Source organism: Cajanus cajan, chromosome 11 (genome assembly GCF_000230855.2).
Source record: "Cajanus cajan strain Asha chromosome 11, NIPB_CcT2T_4, whole genome shotgun sequence".
NCBI lineage: Eukaryota > Viridiplantae > Streptophyta > Magnoliopsida > Fabales > Fabaceae > Cajanus > Cajanus cajan.
The window spans coordinates 12,045,267-12,055,857 of record NC_138527.1 but is presented as its reverse complement, the minus strand read 5'-3'; the positions used below and the strand labels follow the sequence as shown (position 1 = coordinate 12,055,857).

Sequence of the window (10,591 nt, the reverse complement as noted above, 5' to 3'; positions counted from 1 at the left end):
AAAATATGTCTAGGTTTTGTTCCCACCCTAATCAAATACCTTAGCCCAAAAATAAAATCCTATGATCTAAAGCACCCCATAATACAAGGGTAAAATGGGAAATACAAAAGAAAATAAATCCTATGACTAAAATACCCCAAAATACAAGGGTAAAATTGGAAATACTAGTAAAATAGATACTATTTCTAAGATACCCCAAAATAGAAGGGTAAAAATGGAAAATCAAAGACAAGGGCAAAAATAGGAATAAAAATAAATGATATGCTAATAAAAGCTTAGGAGCTAAGGTCCAAAAGTGGCCTCACTACTCCTATGGGTTTTCAACACTAACCCATTCCTTTTGCTTCCTTCAATACATCACCTCTTGGACTTCTTGGCCTTAGTGTTATTCCATCACAAGGAATAAGTTATGAACAGAGAAATCTTTTAAGAACCAGGGATAAAAGAGTTGTAATCTGAACTGGGAGCCAATCTATTGTTTTTATTTTTTGTGCTACCTGCGTTTTATTGCGTTTTATTGTGTTATAAACTGAAAAAAAATCTGAACGGAACCCCCCCACTTCGTGTGTTTAAGCCTTTGATAGAAAAAGATGGACCTTGGGAGACGACCTAGGACAACTTCCTAGTACTGCATTTAATTGTTTTTATTTGACCGGATATGGCTTCGATCAAATTTGGTGCCGTTGCCGGGGACCATCGGTTCTTGTCAAAGGTTCTTTTATAATGTAGTGTATATTGTTTTATGTTATGTTTTGTTTCATGTTGTATTGTATTGTATTGTTTTGTATAATGTTAGATCACGTCCGTGTGTGTTAGTAGTGGAGCGTGTGCTGGTTCAATTTCTGGTGCGTTTTGTGGCTCAATTTCTGGTGCGTGTGCTTTGTTTTGGTGCGTGTTTGGTGCATGCTCTGTTTTTGTTTTAGTGTGTGTAGGCATACTCTGTTTTGGCTGTCTACTACTCCTCTATTTGGGGTGTGAAAATCGGGTCCAAGTTGTTAAAAATGTTGCATTTCATGTGGCGGTGAATAGTGATGAATAGTACCCGATTTTGCCAATTAATTGTGGTTTTTGGTTTTGATAGCTAGACTTGTTATTTTTTCCTCAAATTTTGTGTGGTAACTTCTTTCAACCTATATTTTGTGTAAAAAATAGCTAGGTCACATAGTTTAGTCAAGGTTTGGAGATACCAAAATTTTTTAAAATAGTTTTCAACAAAACTTCAAACGGCCATAACTTTGGCTCCGGTTATTGGAATTAGGCAAACTTTTTTTTCATTTTGTGTAGAAAAAAAGATCTATCAAACCCAGACTGCCCCATGCAGTTTGGCCCCAGCTATATTTTCAAAAAAAAGGCCGTTTACTATTTTTTTTTCTAATTTTGAAGTTTTATTTCCCTATTTTTCCAAACTTTTCTTAGGTAGTTCATATAGCTAGGCTTTGAATTTTGCTCTCAAATTTTTTGTGGTAGTTCCAATGATTTTAGGATGATATTGGTGCATTAGTTTTGATTTTTTCTGAGTTTTCATGGAAATTCCCATTTTACCCCTACTATTCATGTGTCCTGATGCATGTGTTGCATGTAGTGCATGACTAGGAGCAACCCAAGTTTTTTGCATCCATTTGATCTTGAGATTGATAGGACATTCCATAGACTAATTAGAGAGCATATCATTCCATCTTTAGATAGTGATAGTCATAGTCATTGTCATAGTGTAAGTGTTGCATCTGAGATTGATTCAAGTCAACCAGAAAACATGGGTGAACAACCTTATAATGGACCTCGTGAGATGACTCTTAGGGAGATGGTTGCACCTAATTTCACATATGAGAGTCTATGCATTCAATATCCTGAAGAGGATGTTCCTTTTGTGCTTAAAACTGGACTAATCCATTTGTTGCCCAAGTTTCATGGTCAAGCAGGTGAGGATCCACATAAACATCTGAAGGAGTTCCATATTTTTTGTTCTACCATGAAGCCTCATGATGTTCAAGAGGACCACATTTACCTGGAGGCATTTCCACACTCATTGGAGGGAGTTTCTAAAGATTGGTTGTATTATTTGGCTCCCAGGTCCATCACTAGCTGGGATGATCTGAAAAAAATGTTTTTGGAGAAATTCTTCCCTGACTTGAGGACCACTGCAATCAGAAAAGATATATCAGGGATCAGGCAACTTGGCTGAGAGAGCTTGTATGAGTACTGGGAGAGATTCAAGAAATTATGTGCAAGTTGTCCTCACCACTAGATTTCTGAGCAGTTGTTGCTACAATATTTCTATAAGGGGCTGAATAACATGGAGAGGAGTATGATATATGCTGCAAGTGGTGGAGCACTTGGTGACATGACCCCAGCTGAAGCCAGGCACTTGATAGAAAAAATGGTCTCCAACTCTCAACAATTTAGTACCATAAACGACAATGCAATTATCATCAGAGGAGTTCATGATGTGGCCACTGATGCAGATAAAAAGCTGGAGAGTAAACTTGATGCATTGGTCAACCTGGTGACTCAACTTGCTGCAAATCAAAAATCTCCATATGTAGCAATCTGCGACCCTTGTTCTTCAATTGATCATCACACAAATGTATGCCCTTCTCTGCAATAGTCAGGAGTAAATGAGCATCCAGAGGCATATGCTGCAAATATTTACAACAGACCTCCTGTCTAGCAACAACAGTAACAGAGTTATGACCTCTCCAACAATAGGTACAATCCAGGTTGGAAAAATTATCCTAATCTCAGATGGTCTAACCAGCAACAACAACAACCATCCCCTCCCTTTCAAAATAATGTTGGTCCCAGTAGATATGTGCCTCCCCCTATCAAACAACAGCAACAAAGACAACATGAAGCTCCTGCACCACCAGTTCCTTAACCTTCTACTTCTGAACCTTCATTGGAGGAGTTAGTGAGGAATATGACTCTTCAAAATATGCAATTCCTGCAAGATACTAGAGCTTCTATTCAGAGCTTAACCAATCAGATGGGGCAGATGGCTACTCAACTTAATCAGGCACAATCAAAAAATTCAGATAGATTGCCTTCTCAGACTGTGCAAAATCCAAAAAATGTGAGTTCCATCACATTAAGGTCGGGGAAACAGATTGACATACCCACTGCAGTACCTCCACCCCCATCAGCTTTTGCACATGTGCCAATGCCACTACCAGTTCCAGCATCTGCACCTGAGCAAAATGATGAACCAGTTGGTGCCTGAAGTTTTCATCCAGGTGGACTTTCTTCCAACACCAATTCTGATTTACAGTAGCCTCCTATCCCTCTTCCATTTCCTCCTAAATTGATTCCAAGCAAAAAGATGGAAGAGGTGGATAAGGAAATATTGGAGACCTTCAAGAAAGTAGAGGTGAACATACCTCTACTTGATGCCATAAAGCAAATCCCGAGATCTGCAAAATTCTTGAAGGAGCTGTGCACTCATAAGAGGAAAATGAAGGGAAATGAGAGAATCAGCATGGGCAAAAATGTGTCTGCTTTGATAGGTAAATCTGTTGCGCACATTCCTGAAAAATGTAAGGACCCAGGTACTTTCTGCATACCTTGTATTATTGGGAATAGCAAATTTGAAAATGCCATGCTTGATTTGGGTGCTTCTATAAATGTCATGCCTCTGTCCATTTTTAAATCTCTGTCTCTTGGTCCTATGCAACCTACGGGTGTGGTGATACAGTTGAATGAACTGATTTTTCCTGCTAATTTCTATGTGCTTGATATGAAGGAGGGATTCTCCCATGGATCTGTCCCAATCATTTTAGGCAGACCATTTTTGAAAACAGCCTGAACTAAGATTGATGTGTATGCTGGTACATTGTCCATGGAATTTGGTGATAGTATTGTCCATTTTAATAGTCTTGATGCCATGAGACATCCATCTAAAGACCATTCTGTTTTTCGTGCTGAGATACTTGATGATGTTGTTGATGAGTATGCTTCTGATTTTTATTCTTTGCATGATAAGAAACATTGTTTTCTATCTGATCTATATAATTCTCTTGCATGCATTGAATCTGATTATGTTTCTGAATCTATTTCTGAGTTTGATTTTGAATCTATTTCTGTATCCGATTTTGATTCCTGTTCCAAAAATAAATCTGATTTTGTATCTGATGTTTTGGGTGTTGTACCTCTAGATATTATTTCTTTGGAGTCAGAATGCACTAACCATGTTTTAGGAAGTACACATGAATCTGACTTGCAAGTTGGGGTACATGTTGTGGAACCCTTAGTTCCTTGTACTGTTCAGCCAGCACCTATTCCAGAATTAAAGCCTCTGCCAGAAAACCTCAAGTATGCTTACTTGGAGGATGATGAGAAGTTTTCAGTGATCATTTCCACCTCCCTTGATGTTGTTCAAGAGGAGAAATTGTTGCACGTTCTAAAAAAGCATAAGAAAGCCATCGGTTGGACCCTGGCAAACATTCCTGGTATTAGCCCTTCCACTTGCATGCATAGGATACTCTTAGAGGATGGAGCTAAACCATTCAGACAGCCCCAGAGGCGACTCAACCCTGTCATTTTGAATGTAGTGAAGAAGGAGGTGACCAAGCTTCTTTAAGCTGGAATCATTTATCCTATATCAGATAGTCAGTGGGTGAGTCCAGTCCAGGTGGTCCCCAAGAAGACAGGCCTCACTGTTGTGAAAAATGAGAGGGATCAGCTCATTCCCACTAGAGTGCAAAATAGTTGGAGGGTCTGCATCGACTACCGAAGGCTGAATCAAGCAACCAGGAAAGATCATTTTTCGCTGCCTTTCATTGACCAGATGCTTGAGCGTCTAGCAAGTAAATCTCACTACTGCTTTCTTGATGGTTTTTCTGGTTATTTTCAAATCCATATTGCTCTTAAGGATCAAGAGAAAACCACATTCACCTACCCCTTTGGCACTTTTGCCTATAGGAGGATGCCCTTTGGCCTATGCAATGCCCCTGGTACCTTCTAGCGGTGCATGCTTAGTATCTTTTCTGATTTTCTTGAAAATTGCATAGAGGTGTTTATGGGTGATTTCACTGTATATGGATCCTCTTTTGACACATGCTTAGATAATTTGGATAGAGTGCTTAATAGATGCATTGAAACTGATCTTGTTCTGAATTTTGAAAAATGTCACTTCATGGTAGAATAGGGTATAGTTTTAAGGCATATTATTTCTAGTAAGGGCATAGAAGTAGATCCTGCGAAAGTCTCTGTTATTTCACAGTTGCCTTACCCCTCTTGCGTGCGAGAGGTTCGATCTTTTCTTGGCAACGCAGGTTTCTACAGGTGTTTTGTCAAAGAATTCAGCAAGAAGGCCCTTCCGCTATCCAATCTACTACAGAAATATGTTGATTTTGTTTTTGATGACAGGTGTAAATAGGCTTTTGACTGCCTCAAGGAAGCACTGACCACCACTCCAATCATTCAGGCACCTGATTAGACAGTCCCATTCAAGTTGATGTGTGATGCATCCAATTATGCATTGGGAGCTGTCCTGACACATAGAGTTGACAAGTTGCCTCAAGTGATATATTATGCTTCCAGGACTTTGGACGCTGCCCAAGCAAACTACACTACCATAAAGAAAGAGCTTCTTGCCATTGTTTTTGCTCTTGATAAATTTAGATCTTATTTTCTTGGTTCTCGTGTTATTGTCTATACTGACCATGCAGCTCTAAAGTACCTGCTAAAAAAGGCTGAGTCAAAGCCTAGATTGATCAGGTGGATGCTTTTGCTCCAGGAGTTTGATTTGGATATTCGGAACAGGAGTGGAGCTCAGAATTTAGTGGCAGACCATCTCAGCAGAATTGAATGAGTTGAGGATGGTGCTGACGTCTTGCCCATCTAGGATAATTTTCCTGATGAAAATTTGTTGATTGTTTCTTCTGTTTCTGTTTCTTCTACCACCCCTTGGTTTGCAAACATTGTTAATTTTTTAGTTACTTCTATTTTTCCTCCCTTAGCATCACGAGCTCAAATTGATAAAATTAAGAGTGATGCTAAGCATTATATTTGGGATGACCCCTATTTGTGGAAGTTGTGCAGTGACCAGGAAATTAGGAGATGCATACCACATCATGAGATCGATTCGGTCCTGTAATTTTGTCACTCTTCCGCACCATGTGGCAATCTAGGCATTCAGAGGACAGCTCGCAAGGTGCTCGATTGTGGTTTCTACTGGCCCACCATCTTCAGAGATGCGTGGAAGATTTTTAGCACTTGTGAGTAGTGTCAACGAGCAGGAGGATCCCTTATATGGAGACAACAGATGCCTCAGCAGCCCATGCTATTCTATGAGGTGTTTGATGTCTGGGGTATTGATTTCATGGGTCCCTTTCCTATTTCTTTTGGTTTTTCCTACATTGTTTTAGCTGTTGATTATGTTTCAAAATGGGTGGAAGTCAAACCCACCAGAACTAATGACGCTCGGGTTGTTGTGGATTTTGTTAGATCTCACCTATTCTGCAGGTTTGGAGTACCTAGAGCTATTGTTAGTGATCAAGGCACCCATTTTTGTAATAGATCTATCAGGCTTTACTCAAGAAGTATGGGGTAGTGCACAAAATTTCTACACCCTACCACCCCCAAACCAATGGGCAAGCTGAAATTTCAAACAGGGAGATCAAGAGAATCTTAGAGAAGATTGTCCAGCCCAACAGAAAAGATTGGAGTAACAGATTGGATGATGCTCTTTGGGCGCATAGGACTGCCTACAAAGCACCCATAGGGATGTCTCTTTATCGGGTTGTCTTTGGCAAGGCATGTCATTTACCTGTTGAGATTGAGCATCGGGCCTACTGGGCTGTGAAGACCTGCAACTTCTCCATTGATCAGGCTGGTGAGAAAAGGAGGTTGCAACTAAATGAGCTTGATGAGATTCGCTTGGAAGCCTACGAGAATTCAAAATTCTACAAGGAGAAAACCAAGAAGTTCCATGACAGCTTGATAGCTAGGAAGGACTTCGTGGTTGGCCAGAAAGTTCTATTGTACAATTCTCGGCTCGGACTCATGGGTGGTAAGTTACGATCAAAGTGGATTGGACCTTTTGTTGTTACTAATGTTTATCCTTATGGTACAGTTGAGATCAAAAGTGAATCCACAGATAAGAGCTTTAAAGTCAATGGGCACCGGCTAAAGCCATTCCTCAGCAATCCATCTTTTTTGGATGTTGTTGTAAAGGAGATGTATCTGCTTAACCCTTCTTTTCTCCCACCATGATTTAGGGAGTTTTCTTTTTTCTTCTCCTTCTTTACTTTTATTGCACTTGTCTAGATTTATTGATTATTCTGATTGCTCTGATCTTCTGTTTGTGCCACATTGGGAAAATCGGTAGTTTAAGTGTTGGGGGGGACTATTTTGGTTATATGCTTTTAGGGTTTATTTGTTATTTTTGGTTTAGGTTTTATGTTTAGTTGTTATGTACAGTTTTGCATGTTTCTCTTTGATTTCTGGGTTTTGATAGTTTGTAGGCACTTGCTTCACTCTTGGATATGAGTTACTTGATGTTATATGGATTGAAATCCCTGTCTTTCTCTGCTTGGAAAGTTGATTATGAGGTTTGAGAGGTTGAATTGAATGTGACAGATTTACCCTGTGTGAGGTTTTGACCCCTTCTCTGTTCTTTCTTGTGTGTTTTGCCTTTTGATTGCTTGCACAATATTCTTGGCTTGACTCTATTTGATATTTCTTGGTCCACATGCATGTTTGGAAAGGATTAAGGCATTTTGATTCTTATAAGCCTCTAGCCAAATAAGCCTACCTTGAATTAACTCCTCTGATAACCCCTATTGAACCTATTTCCCCTTCTTTGTTTGAAGCTCATTACAAGCCTTAAGCGAAAAACCATGATTACCTTAACCTTAGGGAGTTTTGGAGCTTTGGAATTGTTTTGGGAATAAGTTCTTGAATAAGTGTGGGGGTGTGTGTATGAAAAATGAAAAAGAGAAGTTGTTTGAGGCAAGAGAAAGAGGATTGATCATCATAGAGGTTATTAGAGGTTTCTGGGTTTGTTTCTTGTGCGTATTCTTGACTTATTCCCCATTGATCCTCTGGTTCCTCTGGTTTGTAGTTACTTATCCCATATATTATCCTCTACCCTGTCCTTGGCCTCATTACAACCCTAAAAAGACCTTTTGATCCTTATGTGCTTGTGTGTTGGGTGTTGATTTTAGAGGCTTGCCAAGTCTATCTGTTGCTTGTTTTTCACGAGTGCTCCGAGAGTATACAGTAGCCTAGACACTTGAGAGATTCAGTGATACAATGCATATCTTGTGAGGTTTTGTTGCTTTTGACTCACCTCTTGAACTAACCGATGTTCTTGCCATGTTTAGAAATGCTTGGATGATTTCCATAAGTATCTGGTTTCTCTGACTCTTTGTGTGTTGGATGTTGTCTACTTCTTTTCTTTTCCCAGGATTCATTGAGGATTGTGTAAATCTATTTGTTTTCTTGTGTATTCTTGTTTCTGATTCTTCTTGTTGTGTCACTGTCTTTGATGTCTTTAGAATTGTTCCTTGCTCTGCTTTTTGATTTTTCCCAGGAGTGCAAAAGGTTAAGTGTGGGGGAATTTGTTGAATCATTATTTTCCCTTATTTTCTTACCTTTCTGTACTTATTTTAATCTATGATTTGTGCTTAATTGTTGATATTCTGCACTATTTTCTATTTGGACTTTAATTGGACCGATAATTCATATTTTAACTAATTTGAATTTTCTGAATCTAATTATTCCAATTTTTATTTTCAGGGCAGTTTAATAATTATCTGGGCTTGGAATTAATTTCTGGACTTCAAGAGGAGCTGCCACGCCATCTGCCATGTCAGCGCCACATCAACAACATACTTACATTTTTGTTAACCTTGTATTATTCATTTTTGGGCCAAACACATCTAGATGGGGGCCTAATTTCATTTTAGGTCATAGGAGTCTAGGTTAGGGCTGACTTGGCAGCCACTAACATGAACATTCTTATGTGACCACGTTTAGGACAACGCCCTCCTTTTGTTTTTCACGTTTTCCTTCTCTGTTCTGTATCTCCATATTATTCATGTTTTTGCTCCCAGTCACGTTTTGGGGTTTTGCTGGTTGTATTTTGAGACTGCATTGTTGTTGAAAGAATACAAATTGTTAGTTTCATTTTCTTCTCCTTCTTCCTTGCATTTTCGTTTTCATTTCTGTTGAATGGAAAGCTAAAACCCTTGGGGTTGACTCCTTGAGCAGATTGTAATCTCTATTTGAGGTTTTATTCGTATTTGTATCTGTGTTCTGCTTTGTTCTTCTTCATTGAACCTCTGAAACGTTTTTGACACCTGTTCATGCTTAATGAATCAGGTTGCTCACAGGTTGCTTAATCTTGTGGGGAGATTTAATGTTGTATACGTTTTCTTAATTCGTGTAGGGAAATCCTGAGTTAATCTTCGCTTAGTTGGTTAACTCGGATGGAACAAGGATTAAGTTATGAACAGAGAAATATTTTGAGAACCAGGGATAAAAGAGTTGCAATCTGAACAGGGAGCCAATCCGTTTTTTTTATTTGTTGTGCTACCTGGGTTTTATTGCATTCTATTGTGTTATAAACTGAAAAAAAATCTAAATGAAACCCCCTCCCCCCCCCAACTTTGTGTGTTTAAGCCTTTGACAGAAAAAGATGGTCCTTGGGAGACGACCTAAGACAACTTCCTTGTACTGCATTTAATTTTTTTTATTTGACTGGATACGGCTTCGATCATCGGGTTTATAAGCCTTTTTAGTAGTTTGGAACGACTCGTTCCAGTTTGGGAACGACCCGTTCTAGGCTACTAAATCGTCCTTGTTTGGGCTTTGGGCCTTTAAATAATCTGTGAAAATCGGGGTGTTACAATTCATCCCTCCTTTTTGAAATTTCGTACCTGAAATTTTCCTGAAAATAAAAATGGGTAGGCTCCTCGCATCTTGCTTTCTAATTCCCAAGTAACCACACTACCTTATTGATGTACAACTCTATCAATTTCTCCAAGGAATATCTATTATCAATAAGGGTAAGACATGTAAACTTGGTGAATCTATCCACTATAACCCAAAAAGAATTGAATTTCTTAAGCAAATCAGGCAAAACTACAACTAAAGTCTATCTACACGCCATCTCACTTCCAAAATGGGGCGTCTCAAGGCTGTAAAAATTCTAAATACTTCTAATGTTCTACCTTATACTTCTGGCATACTACACACGAGTACACAAATTCCTCTACTCCTCTCTTCACCTTAGGCCACTATGCTTCCGCTGTGCCACTCTGATATATCTTAGTAGCTCCTAAGTGACGCTAAGAGTACTCTTATGTCCTTCCTCTAAGTTCATCTTCCTTAATTCGGGGTTACTAGGCACATAGATTCTATCCTTAAACCCCAAAACACCATCAACTTTCACTCGTAAAGGGCTATATATACTCCTACCAATCCTTTGCACTTGGTTTACTAAGAAAAGATCTAACTCCTGGGCTTCTCTAATCTCATCCATTAATTTACTTGTCACTTTCAACATACTCAATCCAATGCTCTTAAGGGTGAGCTCACATCACGCTTAAGTCTCTAACCTCCTCAATCAAATCCAACCTTTAAATCATCA

At 39.1% G+C, this 10,591-nt stretch overlaps 1 non-coding gene across 1 annotated transcript; it reads right to left on the bottom strand.

The window, feature by feature from the left end:
* Window positions 1-2,142: 2,142 nt before the first annotated feature.
* On the bottom strand, window positions 2,143-2,248 carry LOC114915669 (small nucleolar RNA R71). Its single transcript, XR_003803763.1, has one exon. It is a non-coding gene; the product is annotated as a small nucleolar RNA R71 (small nucleolar RNA).
* Between the last annotated feature and the right edge of the window lie 8,343 nt (window positions 2,249-10,591).